The following is a 26,266-nucleotide window of genomic DNA, read 5'->3' as shown; positions in this document are numbered from 1 at the left end:
AGTAACCAGCAAGACCTAAGAATTGGCGGATTTGTGTTGGAGTCTTCGGTGTTTCCCATTTACTAATGGATTCAATCTTGGCGGGGTCAACTTTAATTCCATGTTTACTGACAACATGGCCCAAAAACTGTACTTCTTGTAACCAGAAATCACACTTTGAAAATTTTGCATACAATTCTTCTTTCTTGAGTATCTCTAGTACCAGTCTTAAGTGTTGCTCATGTTCTTCCTTGTTCTTTGAGTAAATCAATATGTCGTCGATAAAAACAATGACAAATTTGTCTAAATACGGTCTACATATGCGATTCATTAGATCCATGAATACTGCTGGAGCATTAGTCAATCCAAAAGGCATAACTAAAAACTCATAGTGACCGTAACGGGTTCTGAACGCGGTTTTAGGCACATCTTCTTCCTTCACTCTCAGCTGATGATATCCGGAGCATAGATCAATCTTAGAATAAACACTTAATCCTTACAATTGATCAAACAAATCATCAATCCTCGGTAATGGGTACCGATTCTTGATCGTTAATTTGTTTAATTCTCGGTAATCTATGCACATTCTCATAGATCCATCCTTCTTCTTGACGAACAGAATAGGAGCACCCCAAGGTGAAAAACTGGGACGAATAAATCCACGGTCCGATAATTCTTGCAACTGGTTTTGTAATTCTTGCATTTCTGAAGGTGCAAGTCTATATGGAGATCGAGCTACAGGTGCAGCTCCTGGTATGAGATCAATCTGGAATTCTACACATCTGTGTGGAGGTAGCCTGGTAATTCTTCTGGAAATACTTCGAGATATTTTCTTACAACCGGCACGTCATCAATGCTTCTTTCTTCGGTATTGATCTTCTTCACGTGTGCCAGAATAGCATAACAACCTTTTCTTATAAGTTTCTGAGCCTTCATACAGCTGATAAGGTTCAGCTTCGAGTTGCTCTTCTCCCCATAAATCATTAATGACGTTTTATCCTTTCGATGGATACGAATTGCTTTCTCAGTGCAAACAACTTCCGCTTTTATTTTGGACATCCAGTCCATGCCAACGATTACGTCAAAACTTCCTAATTCTACGGGTATCAAATCGATTTTGAAGGTTTCACCAGCGAGATTTATTTCGCAACCATGGCAGATTTTATCGGCTTTTATCAGTTTACCATTAGCTAATTCAATAGTATATTTATCGTCTAGAGGCAATGATGCACATTTTAGTTTAGAACTAAAATCTTTACACGTATAACTTCTATCAGCACCCGTATCAAACATAATAGAAGCTAGTTGATTATTAACGATAAATGTACCCGTGACAAGATCAGGATCCTCACGTGCTTCACTGGCACTAACATTAAATGCCCTCCCACGTGCAAGTTCTTTGTTCTTCTCCTTATCAGGGCATTGATTTATAAAGTGACCAGGCTTCCCGCATCCAAAATATTTCTTGACATCGGCCAGTTTTGTCTTTACTTCAGAAACGGTGGCATAACAATCTTTTGCCACACGTCCTTTCTTGTTGCACTTATCACAGACCACTTGGCAATAACCTGCATGATGTGTGTAACATCTTTTGAAGAACGGATGGGGTCCCTTATAGTTTGGACTAGCAGTTGCCCCATCTTGTTTACCTTTAAAAGTTTCTCGCGTCTTCAGGTGAGTACTTTTGCCCTTATAGTCTTCCCATTTCCTCTTTCCTTCAGTTATCTTAACTTCGGTAATTGGTGCCTTAATCGAACTCTCCGTGATCTGATCCATGAGTTGGTGTGCCATTGTCATGGCTTCCTGCATCGTATTTAGTTTAGATGATGTAACATTTCCTTTAATATTGATCGATAAACCGTCAATATACATTTCTATCTTTCGTTTCTCGTTTGGCACCAATTCGGGACACAACAAGGCTAGTTCCATGAAACGCTTTTCATAGTTATTGAGATTTGCGTCAAAAACCTTCAGATTACGTAACTCATATTCCATTTTTCTGATCTCGTTTCGAGGACAGTACTCCTCGATTAGCATCTTTTTCAGTTCTTCCCAAGAGATATCATATGCCATATCTACTCCTTCTGCTTTAGCATAATTTTTCCACCAAGTAAGTACACCGTCTTGCAATGTGCACGAAGCATACTTTGACTTGTCTCCGTCCGCACAATTACTGATTTTGAAAATGGACTCCATCTTTTCGAACCATCGGGTTTGACCGACTGGTCCCTCAGTTCCACTAAACGTTTGTGGTTTGCAGCCTTGAAAAGTTTTGTATGAGCATCCGTTTCGTGAGTTTGTGTTCACGGCTGCTGCTTTGGCTGCTGCTTCAGTTGCTGCTTTTGCTGCCTCGGCTGCAGCAATTCTTTCATTCACACTTTCTCAACTAGTTTCTCAAACTCAGCATCCGACATTTGAGACATGTTTCTTCAATAAACACAACAGAGATAAATTAATCATATATAATTTTATAGGTAAAATGAGTTGTCAATAGTTAATCGTAGCATATTAATAATATGAACCAATTATTATAAAATATGTTTCTTCTTTATTAGCACTTTATAATTATAACTCGGGTAGTACCTACCCGTTAAGTTCATACATAATAGCTAGTACAAGGAATTAACTACTAAAATCCTAATAATATTCCACTATGAAAAATTATAGCGAGTTACTACGTTATTATGTAATAATAATAATAAGAAGTAGTAATAATACAAATAATCATTCCATGCATTTATTATTAATAAGCCAAAATAATACAATACCATACAATACCGATATTTTACATATGCTTATTCTACATAACAAGATAGAGTAGCACACATAAGCAGTAGAATAATGCATGAAAGATTTATGATTGCGAGGTCGTTTATTTAGAACTATCAGAAAATTCTTCCCATTTGGTTCTCTCTGCCAATTGTTTATGTGTGCATGGTCCGACAGACATTCTAGCAGTGTATTTAATTTTTGGTCGGGGTTTTGAGGTACCCGTTGCCTCAGTGGGTTTAATACAATAAGGGTGGTTACGGATCAAATGGTCCTGTTCCTTTTTAATAATTAAGGACTTTTTATTTTTGTGGTTCTTTATAGCAAGTTTGAATTCCTTCCTTGTGATTTCTTTTATTTCATTAGCGAAATCCTCCTCTGGTTTACGGGGAGTTGAGATTCCCCGGCTAACATAATTTCTTCTTTAATAGGTATTTGAACGCCCTTTTTAGTTGTGGAAAGAATAGACTCAGTGTCCGATTCAGAATCGTACAAAATGATGGGATTAGAAGAAGTCATCTATCACATAATTGAAACAACAATTTTGTTAGCATATAAATATATCACATATAATGTTTTTGACAAAATAATAAGCAAAATTTGGTAAAAACAGATATGGTCATAGTCCAGACTCACTAATGCATCCTAACAATTACCAGTTAAACACATTAATGCAAATTCTGGTTCCCTATAACCTCAAGCTCGGATACCAACTATAACGACCCGTCAAAATCGCTATTGACGCGGCACGTTAATCATTTTACAGGTTGACATCACAGTCAAATTATTTATTACACAACGTAGTTTTGTTTCGAATGCAATAAACTTTATACAAAGCATGAGAGACTCAATGCAGGCAATAAGCACATCACAGCGGAAGCAGTCTAAGGATCCGAGAATAAAACATGCTAAAGAGTCAACACGAATGTTGGTGAGTTATAGGTTTAATTGCTCGAGTCGTAAATATATATATAAAGATAGACCACAAGATTTCATCAAAAGTTTATCAATAGATTCTACGTAACAGAGCACCCCGATAACTAAACTTAACGCTATAATGATAATTAACCAATTCGTTTTAATACACGCAAACCAACGTGCCATAAACTCAAATAACATACGTCCATTAAAAGGCTAGCGCTCTAGCTCAGACGGGGATGTCAAGCCCTATGGATCCATATACAATTATTCGTGCCCACCAGTCCATATCCTATGTACTGGCAGCTACTAGTTACCAAAGCTAAGAGATTTTCGGTTTAACTCAGTGTAGAATTTAGTATGTACTTGTGTCTTATTGCGTTTAAAATAAATTGCATGTATTCTCAGCCCAAAAATATTTAAATTATTTAAAAATGGAGACTATAAACTCACGGTTCAATATTGAGGTTCAATATTGTAGGCAAATTACATAGACGTAAAGATAGTGGATGACTGTATGGTTGGTCTTGGATTCACGAACAATACCCCGAACAATACCCAATATTTCCTTAGCTTAAAACGGTTTGAAACCCGAATTAAAAAATCCTCGAATATACTTTATTATTATTAAACTTAAAATTAAAATTAAAATTATAAATATAAATATAGATTACAGAATAAGAAGAGTGTGATGAGTCGAGCAGAAAACTGGCGTATTCATAGTACTTTTGCATTTTCTGTAGCCCATGCGATCGCATGGGTTTGTAGTGTATTTGCCATGCGGTCGCATGGCCGCCTGATCCGCTTTTGTTTGCTAGTTCGTCGACATAAAAAAACTGTAGCAAAAAGTGTTACTGTAGCAAATAGTGTTTACTGTAGCAAATAGTGTTTTACTGTAGCAAAGGCGTTTTCACTGTAACAAATAGTGTTTTACTGTAGCAAAGTGATTTTTATAATTATCACAGGTTATGACGTTCGTGAATCATCGAAAAAAAATCGAAAGGTATATGAATGTGTAAACTAGTTCAAAAAGTTTTAAGACTTAACATAATAGGTTCGCTTATCATGTCGGACACATTTATCCTGTAATTAATTTATTAATATGAAATTTTCTGGGTCATCACATTAGGCCCTGAAACATCAAATAAAAACAACAAACTAAAGTATTTATAGGTTTTATGCAATATTACAGATACACAGGCTTATAGAGAAAGATATTAATAGGCTAAAATTTTACTATGACTACAACATTTGAAATGCAAATCGGGCCAAATATATAATACACCATTGACATCAGTTCTGAACCTGACCAATTTGAGCGGCAGCAAATAACAGCATCTTGTCCGTATTAGAATATTATAAGTCTCTGGTTATATGTCAAAAATCAAATGACCAAATCTGTTGTAAATTTGGAATTTCATTGTTTTTTTACATCCAAATATGCAAGTTGGTCAAACGATTCGTGCTAAATTATGATAACGAAAACAACCGACCTTTATAAACATTAGTTTATATTTACACAAAATTAATATAAATTAGAAACACAATTGATCAAAGGTTCAACACATTTAAGGTCGCTTTTAACTAATAATATTTTGGACGAGTAACACCATGTGATGAGCAATGTGATGATATAAGTCGCTATGTATATTCCAAAACAAATGATATCCTTTCGATCGACCGGGATTATTAAATTAGAATGGAACTGAAATTGATAAATAATCGATAATATATATTCGCATAATCAGAAACGAATCATTAATAAATAAGGATAATTTCAACATCTTTATAAAATTATATAAACAACTTTTAATTAGTAAATTCAAATAAGCATAAGCTGAACAATAATTTTAAAATCAATCAATTGGACAATGGTAGAAAAAAAAAATGGAAATCTTCCTTATTCTTTGATTACATCCATTGATTCTTCTTTATTCTTTGATCACATCCTTTGATAATTTCTTGTGAATTTTGACAACGTTAAGTTAGGGTTAGATTGGGGTTAGAGCGATTTGTTAAAATAAAAGAGATTAAATTCGTGAGAAAAGGATGTGGTAGATCGGTTTACTTTATTTATTTCTCTTATTTAATTTGTAAAAAAAAAAAAAAATTAACTAATGTATGTATTTCCAAAACGCTTAAATTAATGGGAAACACTAAATATTGAGGATATGACATGTGTAAAATACACTTGGCATGATATGAGATTACTATGGAGCTAATGACAACTATGCAAATTAAATCTATCTTTTATATAAATAAGAAGATTAAGATTATAGATTTTCGTTAAAGAAGCATTAATGTAAAAAAAAAAAAAAACTGAAAAAAAGATAAACATAAAATAGTTTGCGCAATGGTAAAACTAGATAACGAAAATTGTGGAACTACTTAAAATATTGTTAAAAACTGAATTGTTTGAATCTACATTTTTTTTTTATAGAAGCAGCCAATGCTAAGTAGATAAGATTATTTATTGGAAAGCATATATATGTGGATAAAGATCGAGTGAATGAGATATTAAATTCTATTATTTTAAGGGAAGAGTGAAGATTTCCTATGGTATATAAGTTCTATATGTTCAAGGAATTCTATCATAGATTTGAAACTAAAGACATTTAGAAGTTGCAAATGTTAAGATGGCATTGCAAGACGAAGTGCAATGCCTAAAGGAAGTGGATAATTTGTCGTTTTGAAAGAAAAGTGTCAAGTCTACTCGAAGGAAGACACATATTTAGCTTTGAGATGGCGAAAATTCTTACAAACAAGTCAGGATCTACCAAGACATATTTATACGAGAGGTATAGTAGTTGATTTTAAAGTAATAAAGGGTATTATCGTATAGCTTTAATTAAGACGAATATTATGATCCAATTTGAACTTGATGTTACAATTTTTGTTCTTTGATTTTTGAATACATATATGATACATCATCATTATTGGTCACTTATCCACAGTCGGATTGAACCCATTGAACCCAAATCATTTGTGTAGAGAAATGAACTCAACTATAGTTCTAAGTTTTCATCTTACACCATTAGTGTTTTTTAAAAATTAAATATTGGATTTCTCTATAAGTAGCACTTATGACAACATGTTTCTACGTGTTAACGACATCTTTAATGTTTACGTATATATAAATTCTTAAATATTTCATGTGTTTAAAAGTTCAAAAAATGATTTAACTTTGAAGAAACTGAGAGAGTGAGAGTAAGCAAAGCATTTTAAGTCATTAGTCAATAGTTATCTATTGAAATGTGTCTAACAGAAGGGTTTCCACGTAATTAAAGGGCTAACTCTCTCATAATTATATAATTATATAATTATATATATATATATATATATATATATATATATATATATATATATATATATATATATATATATATATATATATATATACACACACACACATATACAATGTGAGGTGATCCGTACGCTATCAATTATACACTATCTATTAGGAAAAGTAAATGGTACAATCTGATTGATTGAACACGCTATTCATGTTTTGTACAATAACTTTATTTTTTTTTATTTAATAGGTACTCATATGAGATGGGGTGATGTGAAGTAGGGAGTCAGCTTACCTTGGATACCTCCTCCTGCTTCCACCTTACCTTTAACCATACGTTCTTCTTCTAACATCATGTCTTCTCCTAACCTATCTCTTCTCCATTCAAGCCATCCACACAAACAAAAAAGACAAACAAAAAACCCTAGAACCCTTCTTCATCTACTACTTTTTTCGTTTCTTACAGGTGCAATTTTTTTTCTCTCATATATATATATATATATATATATATAATAAATATTAAAAATTCAATATATTATATAATTACTAATAAATTGTAATATATTAAATCAAGTTACAAATTTGAATATGATTATCATTACTTTTATTATTATTATCAATAGTAATATTAATATTAAAATCAGTATTATTAATATTATTATTTTCAATATACTACATATAGATATGAAATTGATATAAATAAATTGTTATAGTATTATTATTACTAATATTATTATTATCATTAATAATATTAGTATTATTATAATTAATATTATTATTATTAATAATATTATTGTTATAAATTTTATAGCTATTATAACCATTATCATTAATAATAAAATTATTACTAAATTTTTATTAGTTATAATATTAGGAATATTATTATTATAGATATATTTATTAACTAATAAGATTAATTATAATATGTAAAAACAGATATATAAATACAGATATATATATATATATATATACAGTTATATAAAATCAGATATAAATATATATATATATATATGAATCAGTATTATTGTATTGATTATACAATTATTAATTTAGATTAATTGAATAAGGAATAAAACAAACACAGAATCAAAATCTGTTTCACGTTACAATCCTACTGTAAGTAATTTGATTTTCGGGCTCTAATCTAGTACAAATCAAGATTTAATCATAAGAACAAAACAAACTTGGATATGAATCAGTAACAGAAGAATGTACGAATTTGTTACATCTGACTTATTTTTTTCTTGTTTTCTTCTTCTTGTTTGAAGAATCCTGTCTACGTTCTGTTACATGTCAACTTCACAATCGTCCTTCAGATCTTGTTACTGCATAACCCTGTCGACCCAATCTAGCTACAAAACAACTTCAATTGATTCTTACCTGATTACAAATTGAATCCAATCAATGATACAAACAATTTCAGTTGCAAGTCACGATCTGCTTTATTTTTTTCCTTGTCTTCTCCTTCTGGCTTCGAATATTTCTGTCAACCACTGTCAATCCTACAAAACAAAATTTGATTAGTTATTGTTACGATATCCCTCACTATATATACATATAATTACATATACAAATGCACATAGAGGGAGAGAGTTATAGAATTACATTCACATCACCATATTGAATCGCCATCTACCATCTACCATCTTCTTTAATCAATCATCACCACCCTCATCAATAACACCATCACCACCGAATACACCCTGTCGCTAGAATTATTTTAGCTCTAAAATCCATCGTTATAAACTGCAGACTGCTTGAGACCCATTAACTCTTCGATTACTGTTCCGGGTTCATTTACACAAACACACAATTGGAAACCCTCATCACCTTCGGTTCCTTTTGATTATTTATTATTCGATCAATGCCACACACCATCAACTTTTATGCTGCTGCAATTACTTCTTTTCGTTGAGCCAAACCACCATCTTCACAACCATCTTCTACTTCACTATCACCACACAACCGCCATCGCCTTATTAACATCATTCTTCCTCTATTATTTATTCCTCTTCTATTAAAGAACTACCAACACCGCCACCTTTGTTTTATCACACAAACCACCCCAAGTTGCCATATCCTCCTTTTATGTTCGACTGCTACTTTACTTAATTTTTTTTCTGCTTTCTTGTTCCCTGTTTGAACCAAACGAACCCCAAATACTCTCATAAATCTCGCTTATTATTCCTACTACTGATTGAGCTTTATGCTTCTTTTGTTGAACACTTAAACAAAAAGGAAAGGGGTAGTATATATTCACAATTTAAAATTGTGTCAACTTGGACATAGGATATTATTATTTGGCGTTTCTTAATCAATAAATTAGGACAAAAAGGCACTACATGGCCGACATGTTCAAAATTAAAAAGAAGATAAAGGTATTTAAATCCTGTTAATCGATTAGGATGTAAAGTAGTTGGTCCCATAATTAAATATGGTTCATACGCATTATATTGTTTTTATGGATCATGGTGTGTCTCGGATGATGTTAAAGCCAAGGGTGACGTAATGTTGAAAAGGATTAGAGAAAAGATAAGTTGGTGAGAATACGTTAATGATGATGATTAAAGGTCGATAGTCAATCCAATATCTTGTTGTAGCTGCTCTTTTTGTTTCTGATGTCACCAAAGCCAAACAACCCATAAATCGCCACTCAAATTCCATTTTCCTACTTCTTACCGAGTGAACTGTGGCTGTTTATTTTATTTTCTGCTGGTCGACAGCCATCAAATCAACAACCCCACTTAAAAGTTAAACTTTACATCTGTTTTGACGTTCACGATTCATATAATTAAGCTAAAGGAACTTATTAGCTCTTGGGCTCGTAAAGACTAGATGTTAAGTGGGCTACAAAATAATCGAACCTTATTTACACTAAGAATGAACTAGTGTGTTGTGAGCTGAATTCCTTCTTGGGCCGTGACCCAACAATTTTATCTTGGGGCTGCTATGATGAAAATACGAAAATTTATGATGATAGTGTCTCAATAGGATGATGGTGAGAAAATGATAGATTGATGATGATGCTGAGTCGTTAATGATAATGAATAGTAATTATGATTATGATTATGATAATTATATACAGAAGATGATGATGAGATGAGTATTAACGAGTATGATTATGATTATGAATTCATGATTTAGCTAATGATCATGATGAAGATAATAAAAGATAATGAATGATGATAAATTGGATAACGATGATGATGATAGTTATGATAGATAGATGATGATGATTGTTACTCACCCATGGTCGATCCAGTTTAGGAAATGAAGAAGAAGGAGGAACGAAATTACCAGTTAAATATATTTAAGTTGGGTATAAAAATAGAAAAACAGATATAGCGCAATGGTTAACGGTGTTTACGGGTTAGCGGGACGTCGCGGGTTCAAACCCGGACTTGGGCATTTTGTAAGGGCTACTTCTTTGAGGTAGTTTTCTTATTACTTATTATTATTATTATTATTATTATTATTATTATTATTATTATTATTATTATTATTATTATTATTATTATTATTATTATTATTATTGTTGTTGTTGTTGTTGTTGTTGTTGTTGTTGTTTTATTATTATTATTATTATTATTATTATTATTATTATTATTATTGTTATTGTTATTATTATTATTATTATTATTATTATTATTATTATTATTATTATTATTGTTGTTGTTGTTGTTGTTGTTTTATTATTATTATTATTATTATTATTATTATTATTATTATTATTATTGTTATTATTGTTATTATTATTATTATTATTATTATTATTATTATTATTATTATTATGTTATTACAAATATTACAAATATAAATATTAGTATCAATATTATTATTAGTAAAATCATTATTTTTATAGTTATTATTATTAGTATTAATTATTATTAAAATTAACATTTTTATTAAAAAATATTATTTTTTATTTAAGTTATCATTTTTATCATTAATATTACAAGTATCATTTTTAACTCTATTATCATTATTATTATATATTATTTTTATATTATTATAATTTTAACAAACAAACGATATATATATACACATACACAAAGATATATTTAATACACATAACATAACAAAAGTAATATTTTTATTTATTTTAAATATATAAAAAGAATATATATGAAACACATAGGTTATTAATATAAAAATGATATAACTAATAAATTTATATATATATATAAATTTGTACGATTACAATTATGTGTGTTAATATATAAATAAATGATATAGGTTCGTATATCCGAGGCCAATCTTGCATTGTTCAGTTCAGTCGTATGCATATTTTTACTACAAAATATCGTATTGTAAGTTCATTTGCTCCCTTTTACTCTTTACATTTTTGGGACTGAGAATACATGCGCTGTTTTGTAATAACCCAGAATATTTCGACTAATTTTAAATCAAACTCTCGATACAATATTATATTTTGACACGATAAGTAAAGTCTGATAAGGTTGAGTCTCAAAAATTTTGAACTGCTTCTTATATTCATTTGACCTTCGACTATTCCCGACGATTCACGAACCACTCTATGTAAATAAATACATATATATTTAAATATAAATATATAAATATGAAAGAGAAACTTATGTGATTTAATTCATTTGTGTAAATAAAATAATATATGATATTACTATAAATCTATATGTTATATATATATATATATATATATATATATATATATATATATATATATATATATATATATATATATATATATATATATATATATATATATATATATATATATATATATATATATATATATATATATATATATGAAAAGTATATTGAATATAGATATATATGATTTAGAATTTATTTGATAAACGCTCATCTTGATAGTTATTAATCGAGTTAAAAATTAACTTATGTAATTTTAAAATAAACGGTGATCCGAAAATGAGTTATATAATTTATAGGCTTATTAAGTATATATTTAGGAGTTATTTGTTAAGTTTTACACTTAGCATATTTTACTTGGGGTTGGGAGCTAATAATTAATTTAATTTTTAATTAATAATTTTAAATAATTAATGATCGAACTTTATAACATAATGACTGAAATAAATAAAGATAATTAATTTAAAAATTTAGGATTTTTCTGAATACTTTTATCCGTGACTAATTAACAACGGAGCACGATACACACCCTGCCAAAACTGTCGGTAACATACCAACAAATAAATTCACGTGATTTTAAATGATGGTACTGTGTTTACTTTTTTCTTGTTTCTTCATTCCACTTGTTCCAAATAATTTCGTCCGTGAACTGATGTGAGTAAGTGAGTATTACTCTATTACTTTTTCCTATCTATCTCTTATTATATATACCCACTTGTATGTTTATTGAATCAATCAACCAAACCATTATATTTTTTTCTTTCTTTTCCCCTTTGCTTCTCGATCATCAATACTTCAACCCACCACCTTTTGGACACCCCTAAACCAACCCCAACACAAACCATAACTGCTACTATTTTCGGGATCAATATTCATCCTAAAACCCAACAAACCGTCACCTTTTTCTCCTGTTTTGCTGCTGCGTACTTCTGCAGTTAATATGCCACCTTTAATCACCTCCTAACCCTCATTTTTCTCTTGAATCTCATAAAATCTATTTAATCCAGAACCAATAAATAAGAAAAGAGAAGTAGTGAATTGGCTTACTTCTATGCTATCAAAATAACACCGACAAAATGAACATTTGAAATATCTTAAAAGTTTATATACCGGGAGTTGGTGTTTCGTATCACTATCATGTTGCTAGAAGTTTAAAGTTGAAGACACCAAACATCGAATGGTATGGTGAGGCATAGGCATGCATTAAACAACTCAAACATTTCCAACTTTTTGTAGGAACGAGAGTATTAGCGGTACATATAATATAGCAGGATTATTAAAAACATTATCTTGCATATCTTGAAGATATGTATGAATAAAAAAAAAGTCAAAAGGTGGGCAAAGTGAGATGGTTTTCCCACAAACAAAAGGTGCAAGATGTCCATTTTGTTTCTTCCGTTCTTTTCTGTCGCAAGAAAACAAGTACATTTTTTTTTTCTGATTTCTAAATTGTTTCTTGGGATCCCTTATATCATTAGGCTATAAACAAAGGTGGACCGAATTTGATTTGGGTCGCAGGTCACAAAATTGTTAATTGGGTTATGTCATAGACCTTTGAAATAACAAATATATTACTAAATTAAATAAGTAATATATATAAACTAGTTTGATTATTATTACATGTAAATTATATGTGTTAATATATATATAGGTTCGTGAATCCGAGGCCAACCCTACACTTGTTAAATGTCGTCATATGTATTTTTACTACAAAATACAGTATGGTGAGTTTCATTTGCTCCCTTTTTAATTGCTTTTGCAATATATTTTTGGGCTGAGAATACATGCGCTGCTTTTATGTTTTACGCCATAGACACAAGTACTTAAAATATATTCTACGTTGAGTTGTACCACCTTGCATATCTTCCCTAATAGCTTGGTAACTAATATTTACATGTTGGAAGAACATGTAAGCGCGAATCCTATTGATAGATCTATCGGGTTTGACCACCCCAACCAGGCTAGTCGCTCTAGTATCGTAAACGGTTGCATAGTACTTCGTTTTTACTACACTTGGTACAGTGTAGGGAGATTTCATAATAAAGGGAATATGCCACATTAATTGTTAAGTATGGTTACCGAAGCGCTCAACAACTTATAGAATACTTTTATACACTTGCGAGTGTGCATATATTTATGAAACTGAAATCTTGTGGTCTATCAAAATTACTGAATTTTATGATTGTATATGATAAACCTATGAACTCACCAACCTTTTGGTTGACACTTTTAAGCATGTTTATTCTCAGGTACGAGTTAAGTCTTCCGCTGTGCATTTGCTCATTTTAAAGATATTACTTGGAGTCGTACATGGCATATTTAGGTCAGTACCTCGCAATGGGACCAGATGTTGATGACTTCGTCCGTACGGATTAGGACGGGTCTTTACAGGTGGTATCAGAGCGGTGGTCCTAGCGAACCAGGTCTTGCATTAGTGTGTCTAACTGATAGTTGTTTAGATGCATTAGTGAGTCTGAACTTCGACCGTGTCTGCATGTCAAAATTTTTGCTTATCATTTAGTGTCAAAAATTATTTGCTTTTCATCTTTAAAGTCTAGACATGTCTTACTGCCTCTATTGCATAGACTGAGTATAGATAAATTCATATCTTAGCGTATCTGTTATTGTTACCTTTGCCTGACAGCTTCCGTAGATTTCTCCGTAACTTATGGGATTTTAGTATTATATATGTATATGTAAATTACGTATTGCAGAGTACTAATCTATATCCTATAATCTACTTCTTATCGAAAAATCCTTCATCTGATCGTACGAGATGAATCCCTCAACCAGTTCGAATTCCTCGGATTCCGACAGCTATTCCGATATGGATTTTCACCTAAGCTCCGAAAGCAGTGTCACCAGAATGAATCAACCAATTCATCTGATGGGTTCGTAGCATACTTAATCATTGGAGACAAAAAGAAGGTGATCCTTTCCATCAACCAAATTCACCTCTTGGCGAAGAACCTGAAGCACTTACCAGTGAACCAGTCCGAAATATCATTTTCACCCTCATTTCTCGAATCTCTCGTCTTGATTACATAATATCTCAGATTCTAAACCTTATTCATTCGCTCGTTCCAACCGACAATCATCCCGAAATAATAGAAGAAGTCAACAAACTTCGCGCTCGAGAAATAAATTTGGAGAATATGGTGCAAAATTTACCAGCTTCAGCAACATCACCGGCACCAACACTACCACCAACAACCCAAATTTCAACATCACATGCCTCAACATCTCATTCTGTACCTCAAGAATAATCATCGTTCTACATGACGTTCTACATCATTTATCTTCGTTCGACATGATGGTTATGTAACCTCTAATGTTTTAGAGATTATGTACTCTAGTTCTAAACGTAAACCAAATGAGTTTAATATCATATTAACTCATTAAATCCATGATTACATCTGAAGAAAATATATACGTATATATGTTTTCATAAAGATTGTAATTAAAAATTCTTTTGTACAAAATGTTAATGGTGAAAATATTTTAACGGGTAGGTAATACCCGAGGAATATTTAGATTTCACCTTAATAAGTTACACTATACATTCGTCGAAGCTGATTCAATAGTCATTTACTATCCTACTTACAACCACCGATATACGTATCCGTTCACTGCAGAATAACTATTTTCATTCAATTTCATTTTTGGATTTTGATCTATCAGAATCCAACAAGTGGCATAATGAAGAAAATACTGGACAAAATAAAATTTGTTAGAAAAAACAAATTAACTACAAAAAAAAAAAAATTGTTAAGAATCCACGCTAACTGTTCCTAGCTAATTGTTCCTAGCTAACTGTTAATTCCGTATTACCTTTTATTTATCGCAATTTATTTATCGCAATTTATTTATCGCATTTTATTTATCGCAATTTTAATTCTCGCAATTTTATTTATCGTCATTTAATTTCTGTTATTTATTTTACGCACTTTAAATATCGGGACACGTATACAAGGTTTTGACATATCATATCGACGCATCTATATATATTATTTGGAATAACCATAGACACTCTATATGCAGTAATGCTGGAGTTAGCTATACAGGGTTGGGGTTGATTCTACAATAATATATATAGTTTAAGTTCTGATCGAGTCTGAGACATGTACACGTGTCACGATACGTATTAATTAATTCGAATATTATATATTAAACTATATATGAATTATTGGACTGTAACTGTGGACTATCGACTGTGGGCTAATAATATTGGACAATTAAAATGAATTAAAATATTGAATATAACATATGAAACTAAACATTTCTTCAAGTTTGCCACTTGATCTCATCTTAAACCTCATTTGTATCTTGACGATTACAATATGCGTTCAAACCTTTCATGATTCTTGAAAACACCTCAATCGAGAGGATGAACCAACCTCACTTCATCTACGGAAGGAGAGATTTATGCATATAGTTATGCACCTGAAAAACTCTCGGAACCTGAGTAAACGTTTAACACGTATCTATGCTAACTCTTTTGGCGTGGTATTACCAAAAATAACTTTGCAATTCCTTTTCAAAGTAGACAATTTTGTCACAGCTCCAACAAATCAATTTCGACTTTCATTCGGGTTAGTCTTATTATAACCTCGATATATAAGTTGCCTTTTGTCATCGTTATTGGGGAACCATTTATAGCCCACCACATTAGCAGTAAACTTACCAGCAACTTCATTGATCTTTGATTTTCCGAAGAACCATTATATTTGATCATTAAAATCCTATCATATACTCATTCGCATCTTGTAACGAGAATTGCCATACTAATTACCAAGAATCGGCAATCGGTATTTTGAAATCTCGCAGCATGACTACATCAACAGTTATATGTATACATATAATATTTATCTCTTAGAATTATGATTTTCCAATCTGAAATTCTGAAAAGCACCCAGTCTACAAATCAATACTCCAAATTCTGAAGAAAAAAAAAAGCTGAATACAGCAGCAAAAATTGTACAAGCGGAATACAGCAGCAAAAACTGTACACGACCTTAACCGTCGAAGGTATAAAGATAAAGAATAGTATGTTGGCAAAGCTCAGAAAAGTAGGAACTGGAAACCGAATTGAGCAAACCATGAAGGAGACTCTGAACAAATTACAAGGACTGAACTTGTACATAAAGAATCCAGATGATTCTGTTTCTGATGAAATCTTTAGCGAATACCTTACTCCTTAACCACTCTAAATCATCGTGAATGAATTTCTCCATCAAAATTTGATTCTGAAATCCTAAGATATCATCGTACCTTTCTTTATTAATATCCTCAATATTTCTGAAGATATCTTCATAAATATTCTCGTTCGATATTAGTTATCTCTCTGCGCTATCCGTATCATATCATAAAAGGAAACTGTTTTAGTTTCTGTATTCTGCGAACCTTCGAATTTAAAATATGAACATTTTTGAAGTAGTGTTGGGAACTGATGCATGGGTTAGTATAATATAATGACACTTGATCAACGTGATTATATTACAGTAAGTCATGATGAGTTTCAAGTGAAACATGATGATTCACAGACTATACCGTCATCATGTGCCATGTTACATAACTCTTTCATTCTGCTTAACTTCAGAACATATCAAGACAATATATTCTTGATAGTTCTATCCTCAGTGATTCTGGTATTTTGACAAATCAAATCGTGCTATTACGTTCTTTCTTGTTTAGAACATTAAGTTCATTCGAAACTCCATATTTACGAATTCTGGACCATTACTCGCTTTACTAGAGGTCGAGAAGAAAATAAAAAGGCAAAGAGCTCCAAAATATAAGAGAAAATATAAAGCCCAATAACAACACGGAGGTTACAAACCGTGGATATTAATACGAATAGCAATATAAAGACACGGTAGAATTAAGAATAGTATCACCTCAAGGTAATAGTAGAAGTAAACAGATTCTTCTGGTGGATGATTTAAAAGAAGGATGACAGAAATGATAATTAGGAAAATATCAAGGATTAGAACTGGATGAGGCATTTTCACAATCTTTTAGAAGTAAGAATTAAGAAAAAAAGTATAAGAAGTGATGAAAATAATGAAACGGAAGAGTTTAATTTATAATGAAAATATCAGACGTAGCAATCAAGACAGATGACCACATTTAATTAAAAAGATCCTAATTTCCTTAAATTCCGAAGACTCGGATCTTATTTAGATTTCGAAGATTTCCTTAATCCCTTGAATTCCGTAAATTCAACCAAGACAACGTCAAAAGTTAAGACGAAACTTTATTTATTCATTTCACTCTTTTGTGATAGCTTCACTCGTACTCATCACATAATCAAATTGTTTTATCTATATTACTCAATAATGATAAAACTCTATTTATCAACTCATATTCGTCATGAAAATATTTTTATTGTTAGCCATGACCACCCCACTCAAATTTCGGGACGAAATTTCTTTAACGGGTGGGTACTGTAATGACCCGGAATATTTCGACTAATTTTAAATCAAACTCTTAATACGATATTATATTTTGACACGATAAGTAAAGTCTGATAAGGTCGAGTCTCAAAAATTTTGAACTGCTTCTTATATTCATTTGACCTTCGACTATTCCCGACGATTCACCAACCACTCTATGTAAATAAATACATATATATTTAAATATAAATATATAAATATATAAATATATAAATATGAAAGAGAAACTTATGTGATTTAATTCATTTGTGTAAATAAAATAATATATGATATTACTATAAATCTATATATATATATATATATATATATATATATATATATATATATATATATATATATATATATGAAAAGTATATTGAATATAGATATATATGATTTAGAATTTATTTGATAAACGCTCATCTTGATAGTTATTAATCGAGTTAAAAATTAACTTATGTGATTTTAAAATAAATGGTGATCCAAAAATGAGTTATATAATTTATAGGCTTATTAAATATATATTTAGGAGTTATTTGTTAAGTTTTACACTTAGCATATTTTACTTGGGGTTGGGAGCTAATAATTAATTTAATTTTTAATTAATAATTTTAAATAATTTATGATCGAACTTTATACCATAATGACTGAAATAAATAAAGATAATTAATTTAAAATTTTAGAATTTTTCTGAATACTTTTATCCGTGACTAATTAACAACGGAGCACGATACACACCCCGCCAAAACTGTCGGTAACATACCAACAAATAAATTCACGTGATTTTAAATGATGGTAATGTGTTTACTTTTTTCTTGTTTCTTCATTCCACTTGTTCCAAATAATTTCGTCCGTGAACTGATGTGAGTAAGTGAGTATTACTCTATTACTTTTTCCTATCTATCTCTTATTATATATACCCACTTGTATATTTATTGAACCAATCAACCAAACCATTATATTTTTTTCTTTCTTTTCTCCTTTGCTTCTCGATCATCAATACTTCAACCCACCACCTTTTGGACACCCCTAAACCAACCCCAACACAAACCATAACTGCTACTATTTTCGGGATCAATATTCATCCTAAAACCCAACAAACCGTCACCTTTTTCTCCTGTTTTGCTGCTGCGTACTTCTGCAGTTAATACGTTACCTCTAATCACCTCCTAACCCTCATTTTTCTCTTGAATCTCATAAAATCTATTTAATCCAGAACCAATAAATAAGAAAAGAGAAGTAGTGAATTGGCTTACTTTTATGCTATCAAAATAACACCGACAAAATGAACTTTTGAAATATCTTAAAAGTTTATATACCGGGAGTTGGTGTTTCGTATCACTATCATGTTGCTAGAAGTTTAAAGTTGAAGACACCAAACATCGAATGGTATGGTGACGCATGGGCATGCATTAAACAACTCAAACATTTCCAACTTTTTGTAGGAACGAGAGTATTAGCGGTACATATAATATAGCGGGATTATTAAAAACATTATCTTGAATATCTTGAAGATATGTATGAATATAAAAAAAAAAGTCAAAAGGTGGGCAAAGTGAGATGGTTTTCCCACAAACAAAAGGTGCAAGATGTCCATTTTGTTCCTTCCGTTCTTTTCTGTCGCAAGAAAACAAGTACATTTTTTTTTATTTTTTTTTTCTGATTTCTAAATTGTTTCTTGGGCTCCCTTATATCATTAGGCTATAAACAAAGGTGGACCGAATTTGATTTGGGTCGCAGGTCACAAAATTGTTAATTGGGTTATGTCATAGATCTTTGAAATAACAAATATATTACTAAATTAAATAAGTACTATATATAAACTAGTTTGATTATTATTACATGTTAATTATATGTGTTAATATATATATAGGTTCGTGAATCCGAGGCCAACCCTACACTTGTTAAATGTCATCATATGTATTTTTACTACAAAATACAGTATGGTGAGTTTCATTTGCTCCCTTTTTAATTGCTTTTGCAATATATTTTTGGGCTGAGAATACATGCGCTGCTTTTATGTTTTACGCCATAGACACAAGTACTTAAAATATATTCTACGTTGAGTTGTACCACCTTGCATATCTTCCCTAATAGCTTGGTAACTAATATTTACATGTTGGAAGAACATGTAAGCGCGAATCTTATTGATAGATCTATCGGGTTTGACCACCCCAGCCGGGCTAGTCGCTCTAGTATCGTAAACGGTTGCATAGTACTTCATTTTTACTACACTTGGTACAGTGTAGGGAGATTTCATAATAAAGGGAATATGCCACATTAATTGTTAAGTATGGTTACCGAAGCGCTCAACAACTTATAGAATACTTTTATACACTTGCGAGTGTACATATATTTATGAAACTGAAATCTTGTGGTCTATCAAAATTACTGAATTTTATGATTGTATATGATAAACCTATGAACTCACCAACCTTTTGGTTGACACTTTTAAGCATGTTTATTCTCAGGTACGAGTTAAGTCTTTCGCTGTGCATTTGCTCATTTTAAAGATATTACTTGTAGTCGTACATGGCATATTTAGGTCAGTACCTCGCAATGGGACCAGATGTTGATGACTTAGTCCGTACGGATTAGGACGGGTCTTTACATGTTTTTACAACTGCTTTATTAAATGCTTTTGAAATATATTTTTGAACTGCGAATACATGAACTGCTTTTATAAATATTTGTCGAGATAGACACAAGCAAAACATTCCTCGAATGAATTATTATGCAGACAGAAGTTCTGCAGATTATTATTGAATTATGTGGACATGATAATTGCCACCATTGAATTATGTGGACATGATAATTGCCACCATTGAATTATGTGGATATGATAATTATCACCAATTGATGTGAATGTTATGTATCGAGAGAATGATTTTTATACACATGTTATGTGTATTATATTTTGTACACGAGATATGTGTACGGTTACTAAGATTTATGAAAAAAGGATTTCGTACACGAGAAAGGTGTACTGTATTTAAAAGATATCGCATGTACATTACATGTGGGTATAGGATTCGGGCCCATTTGTACCATGCAGCATTTAAATCTTGTGGTCTATCAAAATGATGAATTTTATTGTTTTATGATAAACCTATGAACTCACCAACCTTTTGGTTGACACTTGAAAGCATGTTTATTCTCAGGTATGAAAGAAATCTTCCGCTGTGCATTTGCTCATATTAGAGATATTACTTGGAGTCATTCATGACATATTTCAAAAGACGTTGCATTCGAGTCGTCGAGTTCATCAAAATTATTACTAAGTCATTTATAATTGGATATATTATGAAATGGTATGCATGTCGTCCACTTTCGATGTAATGAAAGTTTGTCTTTTAAAAACGAATGCAATGTTTGTAAAATGTATCATATAGAGGTCAAGTACCTCGCGATGTAACCAAGTGTAATGTATTCGTCCAGATGGATTAGGACGGGTCCTTTCAGTTGGTATCAGAGCTGGTTTAAGCTGTGTCGTCGGCTTAATCGTAGAGGGGGTTCTCACAGTGTTACCTGTGACGAAGCATTGGCTCTTACTCCTCGCGGTCCGAATATGGTTGGCTTTGCCGAGAGGCATGGCCGTAAAATCAGTGTCTGAGGTACGCTCAGTGGTTACCAGGCTGTTAGCTGGGAAGGCACTGAGTGGGATGCGTCCCCACTGTATTTACATAATCATTGGTATCTGTTTTGTTACGGTGTGTATCTTTATTAGCACTTTCACTCAAGTATGTATATAATGTATGGATTAATTATAGTCTAATTGTTTAATTTAATGCATTAGTCATTAGATTTGTTTATTTTATTAGCTTTGTGTATGCTTGTTGGAATTCTGTGGTTAACCTGCACTTATTAAAATATTGAAAATAAAGTGACAAGCTAATAGGTTAGAAAGTGAGATCTGATAAAAAGAAGACGACCTTCATATCATAAGGATTCACTAACATGCTCATCCTTGTTTCGATCTAAATCTTATTTGAGGATTATTCATAAATGGAACAAGGATTAACTAACATGTTCAGCATGAATTCTGCTTCACATATGCAGGGAAATGCCATCCAAGCTAATATGAACTACCGAGACAAAGAACATTATGCAAACCTGCTGCAACAGAATACAACATGTTAAATATCGAATTTCATTTGCAAAGCTACAAAAAGTGGGACCAATAACAGGTAACAAAACAATAATAATATAGAGTATATAACATGTAAAATCAAATACGCAGGGGCGGATTTGAGTATGTTCTAAGTGTGCTATAGAACAGGGCCCATAATCCGAAGGGGCCCAAGAATAACCCAACATATATTATATTTAGTGATCCACTGCAAGTCCATTAATTGGTTGATATTAAGTTTTTTGCAACCGCTATTTTGAAAGATGGTAGTACTCATGATATTATTAGTTTTATAGAACTTAGTATTATATACATAAAAAATTTTAAGATACAAAAAGCTCAATTTGTATTTGTTGAACAGGGCCCATATTTTTCATGGGACGGCCCTGCAAATACGTAATAACTAACATCAGCATTCCATATATTATATTGGTTGCATTCAGGACATCGATCAAATCAGAACGAGTAGGAACACGAATGATTGTCAAAAACATAACCTTGCTTATAATTACATGCCTGCAAATATGAAATTGTAACATGAAATAAAATTGATAGCTAACCATTGCGCAGTGACGGAGCTTGAACAGTAACGTTGAGGGGGCCAAAAAAATTCAAGCAAAATATATAGTGTCTCTTATAGTAAATACTCTTTAATACAAACATTTAACGATATGCTACCTCCGTCCCACCAGAAGTGTCCACTTTGACTTTTGACAGTCTTTATTTGTCAACTTTGACTATAAATATTTATGTTCTTGTTATATAATATTTGATGAAAATTATATGAATGGATTGAATTTTTATTATGTTTTCATTGATATAACTTTCATCAAATATTACATAACAATAATAAAAATATCTAAAATCAAAGTTGAATAAGGAAGACTGGAAAATTCAAAGTGGACACTTCTGGTGGGACGGAGGGAGTACAATTTAATAAATAAAACATTTTTTAATTGACCATGTAAGTTAAAATTGAATAACATATGCTAATTATGGAAAATGGTCATAAGCCCAATATATTTATAATTAAAAAACCGATGATCCACGTCCTAACTTTTATTTAGGGGCCGAGATTACAACTTGTCTCATATATTAATCCCTAAAACTAAAGTAAATAAGTAATTGCTACTAAGAAGATAATCTTTTGGGGGGACCATGGCCCCCTCCTGCCCCAATGAAGCTCCGTCGCTGCCATTGCGCCTTTTGTTTTCGTTTGAGTAGTCCAATCGACTGTTTCTGATTTGCAATGATTTGCAAACTACATCATAAGATTTATGTTATTGTGATATGGAACATGAAATACTACAGATGTAGTTAGCCATGCTTCAGTACTTCAGCATCTGGGTCATCCCATGTTATTTTTCATTGCTTTCTTCTACTATTCTGTCTATGCTCGAAGGTGTTTGCATATTTATTAACCAGTTTATTAAGTTATTAATCTTATATATTTTGAAATTTATTTATTAATATTTGTGTTTCAATAACTGCACTGTTGTCTTCTATCATTATTGCGTTGGATTGTTATTGCCATTTCTCGAGTGTTGCTTATGGCCAGGGGCGGACCTAGTGTGTTGAGTGTGGTGGCACGGGACACCACTGAAATACGCGATGTAGTGAAAATTTTTTGGAGTTTTTAACTAGTGATACCAGTGGATAGTGTAAATTTTGTATGAGTGACACCATTGAAATAAAACATCTAGTAGAAATTTTTTTGGGTTTTAACCGGTGACACCAGTGACTGCAAATCCTGAATCCGCCTCTGCTTATGGCGTTGGAAACATTTACTTACACTTTACTTTGAAAATGTCAAACATATATGTGAAGAATTTATACCACTCAAGAACAGTTGGGCTAATGTAAACGCCGCAATTAATGAAAAAATTGGCGATAAAAAAGTATTGGTCGAGTTACCCATCTTCGGAATGCTAAATGAAATTTGTATTGTTTGGGTTTATTATATAGATCTGAAATGATGGTTGATTTGTAGTGGAGTTTCTTGCAGGTTGTTCCCGGAAGGCTACACAACATTCTACTTTCTCTCGATCTTAAAGTAATTTATATGTTCAATACTACTATTTATGTTTTTTTTTGGGTGTAACTACCATTTGATTTCGATTTTGGATGTTACATAATGCTAACTAGAAAATGACAGAGTGAAAGTTCCAATAGTAATTGTATGTATGGTGAGTGATTCTATCATTAAGGGCCATATATTTTATACCCATTAGATTTTGGGTTAAAGCCATAAATAGGCCATATACTTTCATTTTTGTCCCAATATAGGCTATATACCCCGAAAAATAGCAATGTAGGCTATATACTTTCATAAAGTGTACTAATATGAACGAATAAAACTTATTAACCGGATAAACAACTAAACGATGATGTGGCATCCTACGTGGAGAATGACGTTGGTGATACATCGGAACAAAACTGAAAGTATATAGCCTACATTGGAACAAAACTGAAAGTATATAGCCTACATCGGAACAAAACTGAAAGTATATGACCTATTTGTAGCCATATAAAATGCAAAAAAATGTTAAATAATTAAGTTTACCGGTTCAGCAGGTAACTTGTTAAATTTGTGTACATCGATACAACTTTCAAGAGTATATAACCTACATTGGTATTTTTGGGGTATATAGCCTACATTGGGACAAAACTGAAAGTATATAGCCTATTTATGACTTTAACCCTTCGATTTTTATTAACTTCTCATAATTATGAAGGGGACCAAAGATGGGCTTTGTTCATTGGCGTCATTGGAACAAATTATGAAGGCTCCATTTGTTTACACTTGACACTGTGGTTAGTTTCTATCAACCTCAAACAACATATATACATGAATATATATTAATATTAATATATACTTCATAAAATAGTACAATACAACTCTTAATTGTAGATTGGAACTGCTGATGGTATGATGGTATTATGGGACTTTCTAAATCTCATACCAAGAAGTTACTTGAGAAATCACTCGAGTGGTCGTAGCTGCAGAAGTCAGAGGTTTTGTTTCTTCTTATGACTAGATAAACAATTTTTTTATCTTTTCTTTTCAGTTTCTTATTATTATGTAGTTCTTACTAATGCCATATAATGAATTTGATTGATTGTTCCTCTCTTTTCTTTTACTCATCTTTGTTTTTGTTTCATAGATGATTCTTTTAGTTTTGGTAAGTTTGTTATGGAATTATATTAACGTTGTATGAGCTGTTAACAATTGACTAAGCATAATTACATCCAATATATAATAATGGTGCTCCCTGGTCAGGGTTACTGTTAACAACTTTTATTTATTTATATATTTATTCTTTTACTATTCACGTTTGTTTTTGGGTGTAGCAGCGTTTCACTTCACTGTTTACAAAAAATTTTTTGTACCAGCCAAGCGCGTGTTCATGTTCCCTCCCCTTTTTATTTATTTATTATTTATTTTTATTTTTCCTTTTTAATGTATGTATACATGTATATACAATTTTTTGCCTGTAAAATGCTTTGCCATATAAAGTGATTGCATAATGAATACGCATTTGAACAATTGAAAACGTTTCTTAGCCGCGAAGCGTGTGACCCATCGTCTTGTTTTAACCATACACTACTAAATATGCATTAGAGTGTTGTACAGTACAATACTTTAATACACGTTTGCTGATGTATGGTTAATACGGATGTTACCCAGATACAATACATAAAAATAAGAGCATATTGTTGTTGCATAAGTTGGACTAAGGTTGCCTATCCATTCCTTTTGTAGCAAGCAATATGTTTTAACTAGACGCAAGTTAGACAAAGGTTAAAAGGAGACTTAATTTGAAAGTGTTCACCCACTTACCAAGCAACATATTGTGCATTTATGCCTTAAGTATGCGACTTTTGAAAAAGAAAAAGAAACAAATAAAGAATTTAACCCCAATTTGCGACTTAAATATATGGGCGTCAGAAAAAAAAAAAAAAAAAAAAAAAAAAAAAAAAAAAAAAAAAAAAAAAAAAAAAAACTCGAATTTAAAAAATGACTCTAATTCATTTTATTCCGTATGAATAAATCTTCTAAAAACGATACTATGAGAAATCCAAAATTCCATAATTTTATCCAAAACTTTGTGAATT

At 31.4% G+C, this 26,266-nt stretch overlaps 1 long non-coding RNA gene across 7 annotated transcripts; it reads left to right on the top strand.

Annotated features, from left to right (window-relative positions):
• The first annotated feature begins 6,132 nt into the window (after nucleotides 1-6,132).
• On the top strand, nucleotides 6,133-25,436 carry LOC139894384 (uncharacterized). Of its 7 annotated transcripts, none has more exons than XR_011774965.1 (5): nucleotides 6,134-6,464; nucleotides 7,209-7,424; nucleotides 13,239-13,311; nucleotides 22,081-24,964; nucleotides 25,062-25,436. It is a non-coding gene; the product is annotated as an uncharacterized lncRNA (long non-coding RNA). The 7 variants fall into 7 exon arrangements; XR_011774964.1 differs by lacking the exon at nucleotides 13,239-13,311 and adding an exon at nucleotides 11,195-11,268; XR_011774968.1 differs by lacking the exon at nucleotides 13,239-13,311 and having other exon boundaries at nucleotides 6,135-6,464; nucleotides 22,081-24,793; nucleotides 24,886-24,964; nucleotides 25,062-25,435.
• Nucleotides 25,437-26,266: the final 830 nt, after the last annotated feature.

This window comes from Rutidosis leptorrhynchoides, chromosome 2 (genome assembly GCF_046630445.1).
Source record: "Rutidosis leptorrhynchoides isolate AG116_Rl617_1_P2 chromosome 2, CSIRO_AGI_Rlap_v1, whole genome shotgun sequence".
Lineage (NCBI taxonomy): Eukaryota > Viridiplantae > Streptophyta > Magnoliopsida > Asterales > Asteraceae > Rutidosis > Rutidosis leptorrhynchoides.
Note: the sequence above shows the minus strand (reverse complement) of the source record. Positions and strands in the feature narration are given on the sequence as shown.